This window comes from Astatotilapia calliptera, chromosome 23 (assembly GCF_964374335.1).
Source record: "Astatotilapia calliptera chromosome 23, fAstCal68.1, whole genome shotgun sequence".
NCBI lineage: Eukaryota > Metazoa > Chordata > Actinopteri > Cichliformes > Cichlidae > Astatotilapia > Astatotilapia calliptera.
Window position 1 is genome coordinate 11,346,391 of NC_137443.1, and position 19,630 is coordinate 11,366,020.

Genomic DNA, 19,630 nt, shown 5'->3' on the forward strand with positions numbered 1-19,630 from the left:
ATCCATATACTTCATCCCATGACCATTGACATGTGCAGCTGTCTTGTCTCTTACCTACATATATCCTGGCTCCAAATTCCTCCTGCTATTCTCAGACATGAAAAATGTCAGATTGCCCTGTTTCTTTCCTCCTCCTTATTTCCTACTTAAGGACAGGTCAGAGAGTGGTCACAGTGCAGATACATATGGACAATTTCTGGCACCTCTCTTCATACATTGTCTACCCCCACAGTTTCACATGAGCCATAGTTTCACATGATTTCACCCCCATGCTCAAACTATTCATCTTCTGCTGCATTTCTGCAAACAGAGCCCTCTCATCTTTATCATGCAAGCCCTATATATTTAATTATTTGTGCATCTCCAAAAATTAATTTCTGTCCACTTTAAGACTGAGGAGAACATCACTAGCTTGATACCTGCAGGCCTGACAACAAGAGGTGTATCACTCCTCCGGTTTTCCACCTGGACTTAGTATTAACACTGCAATCTGCCTTTGGTGGCTTTTTGGCAGCACCTGTGACATTCAGCAGTCACATCATTGTTCTGACACACAAAACAAAACTATCCACTACACTAAACACTAACTACACATTAACTGTACACTCCAAACACACTAAACGTCACAAATCTCTCACGTCTCAAAACTCGCTCTCTTTCGCTTTCTCACTGCCATCACTCCTAAAACGTTCCCCTCTTCCTAAGCAACCAAATCGCACATGTTGCCATATAATTTTTGGTTGGTCCACATGATACATTTTTCCACCAATACAAATGGGGTGTTTTTTGTTTTGTTTTTGTTTTGGTCGTAAGCAGAGAGTGCTTGCTACTGCTGTTCTTAGACAGTAAATGTGATGATAGTATTCAGGAAAAAAACAGTTTTTTAATCATGACTCTGGTTTTACGTGGCCTTTCAACACAATTTAAGAAACTGGTATATAGCTTCTTGTTACTGTCATCTTGAAGTAGTCATGTGATTGGTTTACCACAACTACTTTAGTCTTTCTCAGCCAATCAGCAGCATGATTGTTTTGCCCCCCTAGTTCCTGGCAAGCCAAACCAATGAAGAAGAAGATAGCGCCACTTCTAACGGTCCAGACTCCACTCAGCAAGGAAGCCCAGCAGCACCCTGCACTGAACCAACAACCTTCTCTTTCAATGTAAGTATATCATTAGACTTGAAACGTATATCAGCTTTAACCATAGTTTATATCAGCTTTAACCTGGCATTTTCTTGTTAGTAATGGTAACTGCATTGTAACGATAGAAATAGTAATTAGTTAGATTACTTGTTACTGAAAAAAGTAACGCCTTTAGTAACGCCGTTACTCCAATCACTGGATGTGACATCTTATGAGACCATTATTTCATTTGCCTCCATAATGACGTCTCTCACCTTCTCAACAAATTCCAAGGTGTTGTGATTGCAGCCATTGCCCAACTCTCTGTGAATGGTACTCATAGCCATTGATCAGTGGTTGTTGATCAATTATCATGTCATCTTTCATATTAATGATTAAGGAACTGACCTCACAGCCCATTGTTTATTCAGTGGGCTGGTGGGAAATTTATAGACACCAAATTGAGATGCAATATATTGTCCACTTTTGAGCATTTTTTCACTTTAATTTGTTGATGCTGTTTTGACTGGATGCAGAATGAGAAATACAATATGTTCTGGTTGAAGGGGGTGTAATTTTTAACTAGAGTCTGAATATGTTTTGCGAAACCTTATATACCAACATCAGAAACATAAATATGGATCATGTCAGAAGCAAAGACTTTCCGCATTTTAGGAGGACAAAATTATACAAACACTATGAGTCAAGGAATTCTGCTGGATGCAAAAGTTAAAAACAGAAATGTTTAAAATAAACATTCATGTGTTTATTTCAGGAACATCCTGACATTTATTACTGTAAAGACAGATGGCCAAAATCAAGTGCATATATCCATCAAGCAAGATGTTCAAGTTTCGAGAAAGACCTAAATTATGATGATGATACATAAGACTTGTTTGTTGTTTACCTGTAAATAATTTTCAAAATTTACACATTTTTCTATTTTATTATTCAGAGCTTAGAAAACATTTATCAATAATATAAATCTCTTTGACTCTACAGTCAAATAATTGTGTCAAAAAACTGAACTGATTGTAATTCTAATAAGATGACTGATGGGAACAATGTTTTTCAAATGAAAAGTAACAATAAACTTTATATTCCTTACATAATTACAACATGCTGTTCCAAATGACCACTCAATCTTTTCATACCAGAACCAAAACTATCTGAAAAGCATTAAATTAAATAAACAGACTAAATTTATATACAATTATATATGGATAGTCCATAAATGTACTGCAGCAGTGCAAGTTTACCTTTACAGTTTTTCTTACTGTCTCTTCCTACATGTTCTTTTACAAGTTGATTTTTAACAGCAACACATTGGCGGTTAACCACATTTCATTTCAGTTTTTTGGCTCACTTGTTGCATTTTTAATGTCTCCTTCCTAGTTTTCATATTTAATATCATATGCAATTGGTCCGTTAATTGCAAATCCAAGGTAGAAAGACACTTTTTCTGTGCTGAAGCCACTTCTGATTCCACTTATGCGAGCTGGACGCACTGGAATCTTCTGTTTACCATAGTTTGCATACACGTCTTCTTGCTCAATGGTTCCACTAACCCTATGTAGGCGGCTGATGATTGCTTTTTCCTTAAATATGTCTCCGTTCCTCCAAAGTTGTGCCAAGGTGTCACGAGAAATCTTTGGCAGAAAGCTCTCATCTAGTGTGGGTTTGGAGACAAGCCTCTTTAGTCCTTCCTCTTTTGTTAAATAAAAGTAAGCAATGGTGCTTCTCTTGTGCAATAACTTGGACAGGCGTTTGTGGGAGGACTTTCGAATAGCTGTCACATATTTCCCGATTTCTGTGTTTTCCTCAGTAGGACTGGGCCAGAATAACAGCAGAGCCAGATAATAAGCATCTGGGAGATGATGATATAGTCCTATATCCTGCAGAGTTTCTAAAAGGAGAGCAGAAAGGAATCTGTAACTCTTGACATGTTTAGATTTTGGTTTCAGATGACAAAGTACAATGTTTGATATGATGTAATTAATTTTCATTTGTACGTTTTTTTGGCTGACAGCTTTGTGCAGAAATGCGTAGCATTCTGTGATCTTCTCCATCTCTTCAGCAGACTTGTCCAAATGTTGAAGTATTCCTGAGAAAGTGTCTGCTTGGTTCTTTTCAAGAAACACTTTGCGTTCCTCGATATCCAATTTCAAATTGAGGTTGGACTTGTTTTCTTTTTCTTTCTTCATTTCTTCTGGTGTTGTACAGAAAAGCTGCACATACTTCTTAAAATGTTCAGAGACTGTTCTATGATTCAATGCATCAAATTCAGAGTTCACTTTTATGTAGGCAAAGTAACAGTCAAGAAAATCAAATATCTCTTTGACTTCAGATTTCAGTTTGACAAGAAACCTCTCATGCTCGTTGATGATCTCAACACATCTGTTGTTGATCTCATTGTCCTCTTTGTGAACACTTGTCATCCTAATTTTTCCTCTAAGAAAGCTCTGGAGGTACATTTTCTTAATTGGGTTGTGTTCCCAAAAGAAAGGCAACTTGCTCAGTATGTCAAAGACCAAGAAAGCCATTTCTAGCATGCTCACATACCCATAAACATTATATGACTTTCTGGGGTAGTCCTCTGAGTTATCATCAGCTGTTTCTTCTTGTGGTTCGTCTGCAAGCTCTGCCAGCTCTTGGGCTCTTTGGAAAGCTTTCATACCATTAATGGCTATTTTAATGTTTGTGTGCAAGTCTTCTGGGTTGTGTGATTTCTCCTGCTTTTCTTTGTCCATGTTAAACTTTAAATTGCTTTTGTAAATTTGTCCAATTGTGTCAAAGGTGTAAGGATTTTCTTTAATGTCTTTGGCTTTTTCTGCCCACTTCAGAGCCTCTGAGTAGTCACGCTCATTGATGTACAAATATCTCGCCAGTGCCTGAGGAATAGATGCACTTGTCACAAATCTGGATGAGGCTTTCACAAAGATTTCTTGGACGGTTTGTCTCCCCTGCTGGTTATGGATTTTGTGTATGAGAGGAGAAAATTGTTCTCTCTCATCTCCATCTTTCTTACGTTGCCTTTCAATCAACATTCGTTGAATTGAGAGCATCAGTCGGTGTTTAATGACTCCAGCACTGAAGAACAGATCATAATGGAGCATGTGCATAGTGATATCACTGACTTTTTTGTAGCAGCTTGTCTCCAACTCAGCCAGACAGGCAGATGCTATGGTATGATGAAGTATTCTGAGTCCTTTGTATCCACCCCATTCTTCAACTCTGTCTATGATGAGAAAGTTTGAATACTGATTCATTTTTTCCAAAACACTGTCCTCTGTCCAGCGACTCATTTTCATCCCAAAAAAAATCCTCACAGAGAGAGAGAGATATTTCTGATTCTTCCACGTAAGTGTTCAGTAAAGCTAGAAAGGCAAACAGCTGGGACTCCTTTGTGCTGAAATCAAAATTCTCCATTGTGTTATGTGCAAGGCCATTAATATATGTTTTATCAAAGTTTCTCTTCAATATCATGAAGCTATAAAAGTTTTCAGGTTTTTCATGAGTTTCTTCAAGCTCTTTGAGTTTCTTTTCAAAATCTTTCTGCTCTTGTGGGGTCAAAGAAGCAGTTATGAACTGATTCTGTGTTTGATTGTGCTGTCTGTATTGCTCCCTTGGACTATGGGAACGAACACAGTTAAGGATGATAACTTTGCAGTTTGGTGGATCACCCAAACTTAGATTTAAGTTTTCATCTACTGCTATTTTACGTATGCGGGTTACAAGGTCATAAGGTTTCTCAGTCTCTTTTGAATCATCAACTAAGAGCAGAACTGGAGACGGTTTGTCACTTTCAAGTTTCATTAGTTTAATAACTTGGATGGCAACTTCTGTTTTGGGCATGGAGTTGTCTTTCAGCGCGGCACATCTGAATTCATGACGGAGGTCCCACATCACATGCATTGCTAAGGTGGTACCGCCACAGCCAGGATGGTGAAACAGGTTGAGCAGAACACACATGTCGTTTGAAGCTCTCCACTGAGATCTGATCAGCTTCATCACATTCTCATACTTGTCTCTCTTGATAAATGGCTTCTCTTTGTCTTTGTCACAGAAGTAGAAGTTCCACCATTTCACTTTGCCACCTCTGTAGAATTCTTTTTCAACACTGATTCTAAATTCATGAAACTCTGAACTGTTTTCATCATATACGCTTTCACATTGGTTCGTACACAGAACATCTAGAGCTGTCAATAAATCTTCATCCTTCTGTGTTAGGACAACAGTACTGGAACCAGAAGAGGGAAGTAGCCGTACAGATGACTGACTGAATGGTCCCATCATCATTATGGTGCCATTGATCTCACTCAGGGTTAGTTCATTTATGGACAGATGCTCAATGTCAAAGTCACACTTCTCCTTGATCAGCTCCCTCCATTTCAGATATGTGCTCTGAGACTCACATACGCTGATGATGTTTTCCTCCTTTATGTGCTTTATGAATGCCTTGTAGATATCAAAGACTGGGTCTTTCTCAGTGTCCACAGGTGAAAGTAGGAGGAAGATGATCAGATATCTTCCATGGTGGAGAACTTCAGGGTTGCAGATGAATGAAACTACCTGTTCTACATCTTTACAGGATTTCCTGAGCCAGTTCTTATAATCCAGCTCCAAGTTTGAGTGACTGTCCAAGTCATGTCGGCCATTACAGAACACCCAGCTGGTCTGTTTGTAGAGGTTGAGGTTCTTTGTCACTGACTCAGTCTGTCCTTGAAATTGTGGTGGTGTATGCTGGTTGGCCCACCTTGACTCTCTGTATGAGTGACACAATCCACCTGAGGCAGCAGAATTGGGGTCAAAGTCTAACACGCAGAACAGTTTCAACTTCGTCAGAAACTGAAGATAATGTAGTTGTTCTGGATTGCTCTTGTTTACAACAACAACAAATTTGTCATAGTAATCAAGTGAGTTCCCACCACAACTTAACAAAGTCTTCAGCTTTTCTCCCTGGTTTGCTTCTTTCCTCACAGATTCTTTTGATAGAGTCATCTGCATCAGCTGACCTGTATGAACAGAAAAATAAATCAAAGTAAAAAGAAAGTGTTAGAGTGTATGTTAAATGTTGCCATTGTGGTACTTAAATTTGTAAACCTTGTCCTACATGGCATGTTTAGATATTTTTCTGTTCCTCCACTGTCTCTAGGTGGGGGATGCAATAGCTACAAGTGTTTAACTGCAGGCACATTGCATGTGAGGTTCTAGGTGTCCTTTTTTAGTAAGGATGTTTTCTTCCTGCCCTTTATGGCCTCACCTATGCTTGTGTATGGTGACCCTTTAAAGAAATTAATCCATATACAGGATGAGGGGAGATGGCCCTTTGTGATCAGCAGGAAGTCACACACACACGCTCGCACATTCTCACACACACACGCTCGCACATTCTCACACACACACACGCTCGCACATTCTCACACACACACACACACACACACACACACACACACACAGTGCCTTAATTTTATGATGCACCACAGGTTTTTTTTGGGTTTTTTACAATGGGTGGTGCTTGTATTCACTGAATAAAAGGCTGCAGGGAAAGCGTTTTCTTTGAAGTTGGCTGAGAAACAGGTGAAGAGCGTTCAGCTCCAAGAGCCTGGTTCTAACCAGACTTCCCTTGCAAGTTAAAATGGATCGCTGTTTATCTTGCTTTGTTTATAGGTGATAAGTCTCTGAACCAGCAGGACCTGCAAGCGCAGACCCAAAAGAAAGCATAAACAGGATCACTCTGAAGGTTAACGGTTCAGCTTGATGTATTTTATATATTATTGTGATTTTCATAAAATCATAAGAGAAATAAAAATTAACGATATCTGTCACTCAAAACTTTGAATTTTCCAGTATATAGAATACAAGTATGTCCTGACAAGTACTTTCTATGGTAATTTAAACTGGGGCTGCAACAATTCAATGAGTAATTTGAATAATTTTATTATTAAAAATAAGACAAATTATTTGCTTTTAAAGTTTCCTTTTAATGCGCAGCTCTGTAGTGCTCAGTTGTCACCATGTAAATGCGAGTGTTTCACCCATATTTGGAACTTAAAATAGACCTGCAGTGGAAACGTATCTAGGAGCAAAGTGTGAACAGAAAGTAGGACAACATTAAGCAGCCATCAGTTTTTAATCAAAAACACTGATGACTCAATAACAGCACCAAAGGGTCAACTTGGGAAAATAAATCTGTTCTGAATTTATTTTGGCCTTCAGACAATAATTCTGATTGCTACATTGCTGGACATAACAGACAACCAGAAATCCTGGATGACCACATAGGTGCGCTCACAGCTGACAGCCTGAGATGTGGCTTTCAGGACAGGGGATCAGAGTGCTCCTTGCTGGGCCAGGTCTGCACTCTAATAAAGGAATAAAGGCTGCAAAATGCACTTATGCAGAGAGAATCCAGGGACACCTCTGTGAGACAGGAAATACCAAGCGAATGTGACAGGGAGTAAAGGCACTGACAAATTACAAACCTAGACAGGGGGTCAAGAATGATGAGACTACTTCACCAGTGTGTGAATGTGTGTGTGAATGGGTGGATGACTGGTTGTGTAAAGCACGTTGGGGTCCTTAGGGACTAGTAAAAGCGCTATACAAATACAGGCCATTTACCATTTACTTTCCCAGACAGGCTGAATAACTAGTTTATTTTGCGACACCATGAAACAAACAATAGCGTAATATGAAACGGTAGACATTTTCATACCGTCATCCAACATATATTGTTATAGTACTTCTACAGGAGTGCAGTTGGTTATACTCTAAACCACATCCCAAAGCTCTCAGGAATTTATAGCTTATACCTAAGTTGCACATTTTATTATTTGAATGCATTCTTAGTAGGAACAGGCTTCAGCCACTACATAACCATGAAATGAAGAGTTAGTTGATTCTTACTTACTTATTCTTTCTTCCAGCTGACGGGCAAGTTTCAGCTGATTTATCTCTTTTAGAGTTTGTATTGCGACCTGTGGAGCTTCCTTGCTTCCATAGTGGTCAGTCATTAATTTAGCAATATCCATGCTGTCCTTATCCTCCAGTTTACTCTGACAAATAGGTTTACGTTTGGATTCAGTGTGTAATCTTAAACGAAAAATAAATGTTTTAAGATCCACTTTCAAAAGGTCATCAAGGATGTTCTTGATCTCCACAGTACTCCTGGATGCATCGGGTGACACTGTGGTCTGCTGGAAGAAAGCAATATTTAAGAATCCAACAGCTTTATTGATTTTTATTTTTTCATTTTCATTTGTATAAAGCTATATTAATATGTATATAATATTTGATGTAGTGTGGTGTATAAATAATAACAGAAACTTTACCACAACAGTTCCTTTGTTCCAGACCCCTGTGTTCTGTGGCTTTGGTTGTTGAATTTCTTTTTTCTCTGAAGTTTTATCAAATGGTAACTGAATCTGTTTGGAGTCTTTTTCCACTATCCCATCTCTTTTGGATTCAGTGTTTTCATATGATTCTGGACGGTTTATTTCTTTGGCCTGAGCATTTCCTGGTTCAGTGGGTTTGGCAGCTTCTTTTTGGTCTGTAATAGGTTGCAGAGTTGGCTCCGGTTTCTGGTTCAGTTGTTTGAGTGCTGAAATAATTCTTACAGCAGGACCACCTTTTACATCTAGATCCACTAAATCTTGCTTCCTGAAGCAAACAAGGCAATCTCCAGACACATCTTCCTCTCTGAGTCGTTCTGCATATTTGCTGTATACATTCACATGCTGCTCTAACCACTGGCTCACCTGCTCTTTGGTCCATTTTTCCACATATTCTGGGAACTCTGATTGATGCTTACATGCTTTTTTCAGACTTTCCAGATAAGCTGTGATTTTCACAGCAGGACCGTGTTTTATTCCCAATTCCAAAATGTCTTGTTTATCGAAGGAAACTAAACATGCCCCGGACACTTCCTCTTCAGTAAATCTGTCTGCACAACTCTGTTGAACTTTGACCTCTGCCGTCAGCCACTGGTGAACATCCTCTGTGGTCCACTTTTCAATCAGAGGTGGTTTTCTTGTTGTTGACTGGTTCATTTTGGATCACCTAAATTTGAGGAAAAAAACCACATCATCTCTATGTGTCCATATTTCACTCCTTCATGGCTCAATATTCCACCCGTTCCAGCCTGCAGCAATTATTTATCTTTTATCCAAGTACAGTCTGTTAGCTGCTACGTTAATAATAATAATAAAAAATGGCTGATGTGGCTATCAGATAACTAATAATAATTAAATGGCAAATATTAATGTGTGCACTGGCTATTCTTTTTTACTTTGTCTTTACATATTATTTAGAATGTTAGTTTGTTTTAATAGCTTTCTCTTAAACATGTGGGTTGAGAGAGTTTTTGTTCTCCTTGTTGCCATGGAACTGTTACTTTTATTGAGGAATTGGACCTCAGTGCAGCAGCTACACAATGCAGGTGTTCTTTAATCCAGAGATCAGCTGATTAGCCTGGTCCTGGCTGGCTTGTCAGCCAGACTGATGGACTGACTGATGGATGTAGAGGTGAGGGACACAGGAGGAGAAAGAGGGAGAGTGTGAGACAGCGGAGGCTTGAAGAGAGAAGGTACAAACAAACGAATAGTTATGTCTATAACTTCTGTTCCCTGAAGGAGAGGAACGAGGTTCAGCACATAAGTATGGGACATATATACACGCAGAACAGAGCAGGCACCGAACCAGAATTGGACCACCACATCCTTAGTGAGTGGTAGACCCAGCAGAAAGGACAGTTTGAGCCAAGGGAGGCTGTAACGTCCAACCGATAACACCGCACAAAAGTGTGCGGTGATGCCCAACTAGCTGCCGCATAAATCTGACAACACAAATGATGTTGTGCAGTGTAGATGATATAAGTTGCCATGCCTTTGCCATTTGATTTTGAGGAACATTGTTTCTGAAGTATTCCACAATCTTTGTACACACTCTCTGGGGAGAGTCTCTGCCCATCTTTAATTCTGAGAGACTCTGCCTCTCCAAGACCTTCCTTTTATAGCTAATCACATTACAGACCTGATATCAATTAATTTCAATTACTTGCTAAATGTTCTTCCAACTGAATCTTTTTAACTTTGTTGCTTTTTCAACCATCTGTAGGAAGCATAAAATTAGGAAATTTCTCAGTTTAAACATGTTATTTTATCTATGTTCTGGTGTGAATAAAATATTGGCTCATATGATTTGAAAGTCTTAGTTTTCATTTTGTTAAAATTTAAAGAATGTCTCAACTTTTCTGGAATTTGGGTTGTACACTATAAAATTTGTCTCTGTGCAAAAGTTTGCAATTAATCAAGCCCCACAAATTAAACGACAAGAAGACCACAGTGCATTGAAACAGGAACAGGAAGTAATACGATGCTGCAGTAATGCTGTCTATTTGCCTCAGAAGTCCAAGGTTGGAGCTGGGAGTGCCATCACTCGAGTTGATAATGTTCCAACAGTAAAGCTGGAAAAGCAAGGTTTAACTACCACATGAAAACCATACCCTCCACTGAGTGTTGTACCCTTCTGTCCTGTTGTGTACCAGTATAAATACTGTGCCTTTTCAGTGGTTCAGGGTCGGCTTATCTTATCTATCTTTCTTTTAATTTTTACCACACATTTATGTTTTATCTTTTATACTACAAAGATATGCATTGATAGTAGAATTATACACACTGACACTAACAGACAGAGAGAATTTGTAGGGGGGGGGGTTCTAATACCTGCAAGAAAACAAAGCTATAAATATGGCGTGTTTGTTAGAGGGAAGCATCCCCCCCCCTGGTGTCTCATAATAAAAGTGTTTACTGCTTGGGTGTGGCATTCTTGTCTCTCCAGTCCCTTTACAGACAGCTTAAAAACTAAGTTGAAATTCTAACTGTGTGATAATAAATTTTCAAGATTTAAACTTTGAGCATATTCGTCTTCTCTCTCATACAAAGAACCCAACAATAGTCTGGTCAGTGCTCAGCATATGGCTCATTTAGTGAGTTTTATCTTGGATTGTAATGTTGGAGTTGTAGGGGCTTCTTGGACTTTTTAGATTGGAAGTCCGACCTAAGGGAGTATTTTCAACAAGCACTCTTGAGTGTACTTGGCTGAGATTAATGTTAAACTTCATAATTGGATTTTTTCGTTTACTTTAATGTCTTACTGGAGCTGTGGGTATATTTTTAATTGAATATTTAGTTTGAACCTTAGTTCAGGTTAGTATATTTTGTAGAAATGTGTTATACTAGTTTTAAAAAAAAATCTCAGATTTGATTAAAACTAACTTCGAAGATTTTTTTAATCCAGGGAGAAAAGCAAGAGCATTTTCATCATTTTTGGACCAGCAATGAATCAAGCTCATTGTGGATAAACCTGTTCCCCGTTAGCAGTCAACCATTTCACAAACTGCACAAATCTTTTAATTCACTTGTCATGTTTTTGTTATCAATATATTTTACAAACATGGTTATACAGAATATGATGCTGGACATTAAACAGAATTTAGTATTTAAAATGGGTTCAAACGTAAACATCTAGCAGTAATATCGATCTATACAATAAAGATGAAATTTTTGTGCAGAGTATTTTACTTTTTGTTCATTTATTTATAATTTTCCAGTTATACAGTTTTATATGTAGCGGGGCGTTTTCAAAGTGTTTTATTGCTTCTTTTACTAAAGGAATGGTTCTAAAAAAAATCCTCCACCACTCCTCATTACTAATAGGAAATATTTTTTTGCAATACGGTATATTTATTTAACAATACAAGTAGTACAAGTAATATTATTTAATTATTCTTCAGCCAGGAATGAATACAGAAAGGTGAAGATATGGATGTTGAAGGATCCTCTCTGCTTGCCTTTCTGTAAAAGTCACTGAACACCACGGGATTAAATTATGTATTTTTTGTATGTACTTCTTAAAACGTATCATAAATACAGACTGTCTATTGTAATTTTCAGAATTGTAAAAGATAAAAATAAAATCATTTTCAAATCTGAACGCTTTGTGTTCAACAAGCAGAATGAGCTGCATGCATGCATGTCGTTATTAAAACAGGTGAAGCCTGTCTTTCAGTCATGTAGGGACTGCTGTTGCTCAACAGTATTATGCTTGACACTATGAGACACTATGAAACACATCACATAAATATTAGGGGTGGGGGAAAAAATCGATACTGTGTAGTATCGTGATATTTTGTTTTCTAATAATGTATCGATACAGGGACAGCAGAAATCGATATTTTATTACAAAAAAAGTTTTTGTGGACTGGAACATGCTCTGACTTCAGAGCATGTTGGTCAGATCTTTTTTCTGAGCAAGAATCCTGACATTCCTTCACTGTCCAAATGTGTTTAACTTGTTTTTTGGCAGCAATAAACATGACAGTTTACTTATTTTAATTTAAGACATGTTTTATTTAATTTAATTTAATTAAGTTTAAAACTTTTTTATTTAATGTAAAATTATATTTTGTTTTAATTTACTTTCAAATTCTTCAGTTGCTGAATCGGCTGCATAGTTTTCATAAATTGCATAGTTCAGAATAGCTATAATTGTACCAGATGGTTGCATTCAGTTAAGTTGGACTAGACTGTAATACAAACCGTTCAGTTTGTCAACAATAAAACTGACTGAAATGAGAGAAAGACTGAGTGCGAGACTTTGATATTAGATAAAATGAATATTGATAAAGTTTACCTTTATGTACAGAATCTGAATATCGCAAAATATTTTAAAAAATTGCAATAATATCGTATCGTGCGTTAAGTATTGTGATAATATCGTATCGTGGGATGTATGTTGATTCCCACCTCTAATAAATATCTGGATGTTGGAAGACAATTAATAAAGGTCATGAATAAGACTAAAGATATGGAGGTGTTCTTTAGATCTACAGATGAAATTCATATAATTGTAGTTGGCAGCTTTAGAATTAAAATATAGTTTCTACATCAGAAACCTATTTCAGTATAGTAGTTTCCAGTTCTTAACCAGTTCTAAGTTGACAATGTAAATTAATGCACAAGTCAGTCTAGAGTAAACTGAAATTTTCCCAAATTGTTTTGCCAAAGTCCTTAGAATACATTTTTTTTTAAATAAAAACAAGCAAGCAAGCAAGCAAACAAACAAACAAAGGAAAAAACAAACAAAGAAAAACCCGTGGGAATCAGATTTATCGAGCAGCCATTGTAAAAGGGTAGTGAGTAAAGAAAAAACTGGAGCTGAGCTGTGTTCTCGGAAACTGAAAGTGAACTGGGCAAGTTCGAACTTGTTTGCACCAAGTTTGCATATACAAATGACTAAATGTAGCCTACTTGGTATTGAAAAACTCCCCAAGTGAACAATATTTCGGTGTTGAATTACCGTTTCAGTGTGTTTAAAGACTTTCCTTTAGAATCTAATATAAGAAACTTTGGAAGTTCAGCTGTATGTCGGATCTGGCTGGAATGCTGCTGTCAGCATAACATTTGCACAGCCCCTCCCTAATAATAAGACAATCCGTCGAGTCGTAGCTCGGTTTAAAGTTAAAGAGCACACGCTCACATTAAAAACGATACTTTTAACAATTTCTAAACATTAAAACTTTGCACAATCATATCTACTAACTCATTCTTGAATGATTCTCTTTGCCTCTACTTAAACATTTAGCCGATTTACAGGAACATAGAAAAAAGAAAAAAATTCATAAACAAAATTCTCACCTCAGGCTTCGTTTTGGCAGTCGACTTAGTGAATATGAAATATGATGGCGTCTACTGTGTGCACAAATATAGGTGCACGGTCATTATAACGGAGGTACTATGTAGCCTACATTCTGTTTTCCTTCAAATGGTCAAAGCGTCTGCGTGAAAGAGCTTCCTTTCACAGGAAGTCATGTGAGGTGGAGTTTCAAATCATAGTCGCACCCACCCACAGGTGTAGTGATGGCCAAATGAAGCTTTCCGAAGCACTGAAGCTTGTATTGAAAAACGGTTCATTACTCGAAGCTTTTCAACACAGTCCTCTCTGGTGACATCTGGTGGTGAAAATTTTGAAGAGCAGCTTGAATCTGCAAAATAAAACGGACTGCTCAATTATCACTGCTCACTCAAGAGTGGAGTTCTCTCTGATATTGGGCCACCGTTCCGTTGCTTTGAACATGTAATTGGTTTTGTTTTCTCGATTGGGGGGCTGAAAAAAATGTAATGCGTATCTGCGTAATACATTTTGATCAATAAACTTTCCCTATTTAAACATGCACTATGGTGGCCTTTCTTTGCTCATAACTCCTTGATGTTGGTAAATACAATAAGTGAGCAATATATATAATATACATATGATAATGCACAGCACATTATGGAGTATGCCCCTGCTGTGAAGTCCTGCCTCCATCTACTTGTCGTTTAATCACTGGACAGCTGGACAGGTTCATACAAAATATTAGATTAGGCCAATTGTCCTATACATATTTTTGACCTAGGGGTGGGATTGATTGTGAACTGGAAAGGGAAAATGCTTAGGAAGCTGAGTACGGCTGCATCGTCACTGATTTGTAGAATCATTTTTGATTCGATACAGGATCCGATTCAATTTGATTGGAATCTGGAAAGTTTTGCCTCAGTCAGAAATATTACAATTCTGATCATTTAACAGTATATATCCATAATTTCGTATCTATTAAAAGAAAGCTGACACATGTGAGACTTAATTAGAGATGTAAACAGAGAGTTATGAAACCTGCAGCTGCAGAAGCCAGCGAAAAAAAAAAAGAGGCAAACACAGCGCGGACCCGACGACGCACCAAAATCTGACTCTGACGCGTCGGGTCCGCACTCTGTGTTCACGTTTGTATGCAGAATCCGTAAACCTGCTCCCAGTTACTGTTTTAGCTGCATGGTGTTTGACGACATGTTGTGAGGTTTAACCTGAGATGCTGGCGTTTCAGGCATAATAACGTTAATTTACAAATCGACACGGGATTTTAATGAATCAATATCACTTTATTCAATTTAGCATGGATTGTAATCAGAAAGGCGATAATCAAAACCCACCCCTAATCAAGAACTTGCAAAGTAAAAACATGCTCTATGTCAGGTAGCCCTTTTGTTATTTACATTTAAAAAGAGGATTAGTGTTACTGTGCGCTGGCTGAGTCTGTTTCTTTTCTTAGAAATAGTTTCTCCTGCCCTGGAGAAAATCCACTTGCATGGAACAGAAGAGGCTGTGGAGTGCAGGAACTACACTGCAAGTTGGTAGATATGCAGGTATTCCTGGGTCCTGCAGACTATCACCTAAAAACAATAAACAAAATGATTTTCTAAACTGTGGCAATGTCATGTACGTATAGTGTCAAATACATTTTTGTAGTCTTCATCAGCTTTAATTCACATGGAAGTGTTCCTAAAGTCATATGCTGTAATGATATTTACATTATGAAAACATGATTTTGGACATTTCAAGTTTTTCACTTCGGCAGATAAAAAGAATTGAGCAAAATCAACTCAAAATATTCCCACACGCCAGAACGTCCTCTCTTCCTCGCTGGCTCCATATCTGTCAGTGGAATGATCACCTCGTCGCTCTCTGTCACCATCAACACACTCCACGAATCCCGTGGATGATTCACTTCCTTATATCCATTTGAATCAGGTACCGAAGCAGTTACGTGCGTAATGAAGCTTCGGACGTCACTGGTCACGTGACTTTTGCCAAACGAAGCAAGCCTCGACACAGTGCTTCTGAACCAGTGTGTTGTTTTTTTCGACACACGCTCCGGAGCGTCAGCTTCAAGCGGGCCATCACTACACAGGTGGTTTAACATGGTTTTGTTTTAGCAATGTGTGTGCGCATTTTGGTCTGCGTGGAAATAAATGTGTACATGTTGAAATCCATTTGTGTGTAACCAGATTTGTAAATGTGTCAAATCTGTGAGCATGCGTAGATATTAATGGCTGAAAAGTCTTAAATCTTAGCCTGAAAACACACTGCGTTCCAAATTATTATGTAAATAATATAGTTGATACAAATGGCAGTCTGTATAATTTTCAAGTCATCAGCCATTAGAGCACAATTCAAATTGCATTATTCAAAACCTCCCAATGATATCTACGTTTTTGCAAAAAAGAAAAAAAAAACCTCAAAATGCACTGTTCCAAATTATTATGCACAACAGAGTTTAAAAACATTTTATTGGTTGTAAAGAATTGAAAGCTGTTATTTCTTCAATTTGCAGCTTTAGGGTGGTCATATTTACTGAAACCAAACGCTATTTAAATCAAAAACATCTTAACAGGTCAAATTACATGCTAATATAGGACCCCTTCTTTGATATAAACTTCACATTTCTTGCACCCATTGAATTTGTGAATATTTAAAAAGTTTATGCTTGAATTTCTTTGTAAGATGTCCGAATAGCCTCCCACAACTGCTGTTTGGATGTGAACTGCCTCATAGATCTTTTTCTTGAGGATGCTCCACAGGTTCTTAATAAGGGTAAGGTCAGGGGAAGATGGGGGCCACAGCATTAGTTTTTCTCCCATAGCAGCCAATGGCACCGAGGTATTCTTTCCAGCATGAGATGGTGCATTGTCATGCATGAAGATAATTTTTCTACAGAATGCACACTTCCTTTTGTACCATAAATAAAGTGTTCAGTCAGAAACTCTATATAATTGACCATTTTTACACCTTCCAGGACCCAAAAGGGGCCTAGCAGCTCTCTCCCCGTGATTCCAGCCCAGAACATGACTCCCCCACCTCCTTGCTGATGTTGCACTCAAGTTGGGACATGGTTGCCATCCACTACTCATCAGTGAACAAGACTGTTTGAAAATTAATCTTGATGCATTTCTGGGCCCACTGCAACTGCTTCTGCTTGTGGGTATTGGTTAGGGATGGCTGAATGGCAGGTTTATGCACAACTGCAAGCCTCTGAAGGATCTTACACCGCGACTCCAGAGACACCATCAGCTTCAAATACACTATAAAGTCTAATTAGTTCCCAGAACTAGTAATGTTTACTTAAGATAACTATGTTAGAACAACTTATTCATTGCAAGTATACAGTACCAAGAATAATTTGACTGACTGTGTCATACTAATTGTTTACCCACTGATTAAAATTTCAAGTTCTACTAAATTAAAAATCAATTTGTGGTAACTTAATGTGATTAAAAAACAGTTTTATTATCCTTGAAATGTCTAGTACAACGCTTATACTAATGTTATACTGTATGCAAGTATGATTCAAAAATAATAATTAACAACACTTCCTGTAATGGTATTAAAATCAGCCCAACTTTTATTTTCAAATGCAAAAAAGTATATCAGCAAACATACTGGACTCTGCTGAACAACAAACAATTACATTGCCATCATTGTAATAATATTACAATGAAAAAAAGTCTCAGATTTAGTTATTCTGAATCCAAGTTTAGGCTTTCCACAACTTTGTTTTGCAAGTTACATTACTTATATAATCAGTATAAATGTATTTATTGTCTTTGGATCAAACAAAACATTTGTTTTGCGTTCAAACACAGAAGCTTGGTATGTTGTAATATTTTAAGGATTGCTTGGTTCCAGGCCTGGTATTACTGAATGACTGTCATGGATTTAGGTGTTCCACATGCAAGTGCAGAAGAAAGTCTTTAACATTGTCCCAACTACCCTTAGGTACAGTGGCAGTGGATGTGGATTAGAGATGTAATGGCCTTAAAAGTGCAGGTGACCATCCTCACTGACCATACTATCTGTGACGGAGTACTCATCTGTCCTGGTGGTCCACAAGCAAACAATCATATTTTTTAGAAAACCAACTTATTTCCTTTCTTAACAATTTTTTTTCCTGCATTTGCTATAGAACAGACCTCAATTTAGACAATCTCAGGCTCCCTCCCCACCGGAAAGGTGACACTCAATGTCCCACTTGTCAGTCTGGATAGCCCTGACCACCGACACACAATAATGTCATGAAAACAAGTTTTTTAAAAAGGGATATGCAAACATGGACAATAATTTTTCATTGTGATGATCTGCAGAAGCAAATTTCCCTGTTCAAAAACTTGCAGACTTCACTATATACAGTGTAGACAATGTGGACCCTCTAAACTAAGTTTGTGAGATATAATCTTTTAAGAAATTCAGACCAAACTGTTGTCGTATTTACTTACACAGCATGTCTTATAGAATTGACTGGCGTGAACAGCAACAACATAGAGCAGTCATATCTCAAGTCTAATAACAGAAGAGAGGAAAGGATCAGTAAAGAAACAACTTCCCAAACCAAAGCACAAATGAAACAATAAGTAAAACAGGTTGATCTAAAGTATGATTAAAGTTCAGCCTGATTAATATAAATGCCACTGACAATTACTTATATATTGGAAAATCAAAATACTATAATCAATATAATGTTATACTCATAAGACCAAACATTTTAGTGCATAATCACCTGTCACTGCCATTTAAAACCCTAAATTGAAGTATCTCATATGCATGTGTGTTAATTACTTCAAGCTGTCCTGCTTACATTCAGAAGTATTAGGTGTTTATTCTCTGCCCCTGTGTTTTCTATTTGTATATGTGTATCTATGCCTGTGGTGCTTACATCACTGCTGCAATACCCGTGCACAGGATTTAGTGAGCTCCATTGTCAGAAACAGAAAAATCTGTCACAGGGTACCCATCTTTCAGCCCCGTTTAAAACATCCGTCTCTCTTACCGTTTACTACCAAAAGCAGATCACCCACAGAACTTTACCATAGCACTGGTGTACTATATGATTATGAAATCATGCTATTTTAATTACATGGTTACCTGACCCTTAAAATAAGGTAAAATGTGTTAAAAGTATAGTTTTTGTTTATCTTCCTAAAGATGCTTATTAAAGCTTTTATTTCTTATAATTGCAAGTCCTTATTCGCTTGTCTACAACATCACTGGTCATGTAGAATTGAACTCATTTTTCTTTAAAGAATTTTTAACTGCTGTCTTGCAAACTTCAAAGGAAAGACGAAATACTTGTGGAACAGTCACTAAGGGATCATTGTGTTGTGTTCATCCATGTGTCCAGTTTTTGTATTGCTTTTTGTTTTTTGGTTGATGCATTAGGTGGGTTTTGTTTTACTAAATGTTTGAGCTCATACACGTGTTTTAAACAAGTTGTATGTACATTTAACTCGGTACTACTTGGACTCAATGGGTATTTATGTATTATCATCTGGCTCGCCTTTTTCCTAGGACCAGTCCTGCATTTGCATTTGGGCCCTTTTTTCTGAAACGCCATCTACGCTTGCTAATCCACATAATGACAGGTAAACACACCTGTCGGGCTTAAGATCACAAACACACGTTTGTATTATGACTTCAAGTAGCTGTATTCCTCAAAGTTAAAGTGTACTTTACGATGTCAGTCTTAGTTTTACTGTTTTTTAGCTAACTTTATTTTTACTTTGATTTGGGTTTTTTTCACTGTTGTATATATATATCTATATATGTATATATAGATATATATATGTAGAGAGAGAGAGAGA

The 19,630-nt window shown here is 37.6% G+C and overlaps 1 pseudogene across 1 annotated transcript; it reads right to left on the reverse strand.

The window, feature by feature from the left end:
• Positions 1–1,844: 1,844 nt before the first annotated feature.
• LOC113016528 (sterile alpha motif domain-containing protein 9-like) lies at positions 1,845–14,898 on the reverse strand (annotated as a pseudogene). Its single transcript, XR_013905542.1, has 4 exons — positions 13,820–14,898; positions 8,456–9,182; positions 8,035–8,320; positions 1,845–6,136 (listed from the first exon to the last, which is right to left on the reverse strand). The product of XR_013905542.1 is annotated as a sterile alpha motif domain-containing protein 9-like (transcript).
• Positions 14,899–19,630: the final 4,732 nt, after the last annotated feature.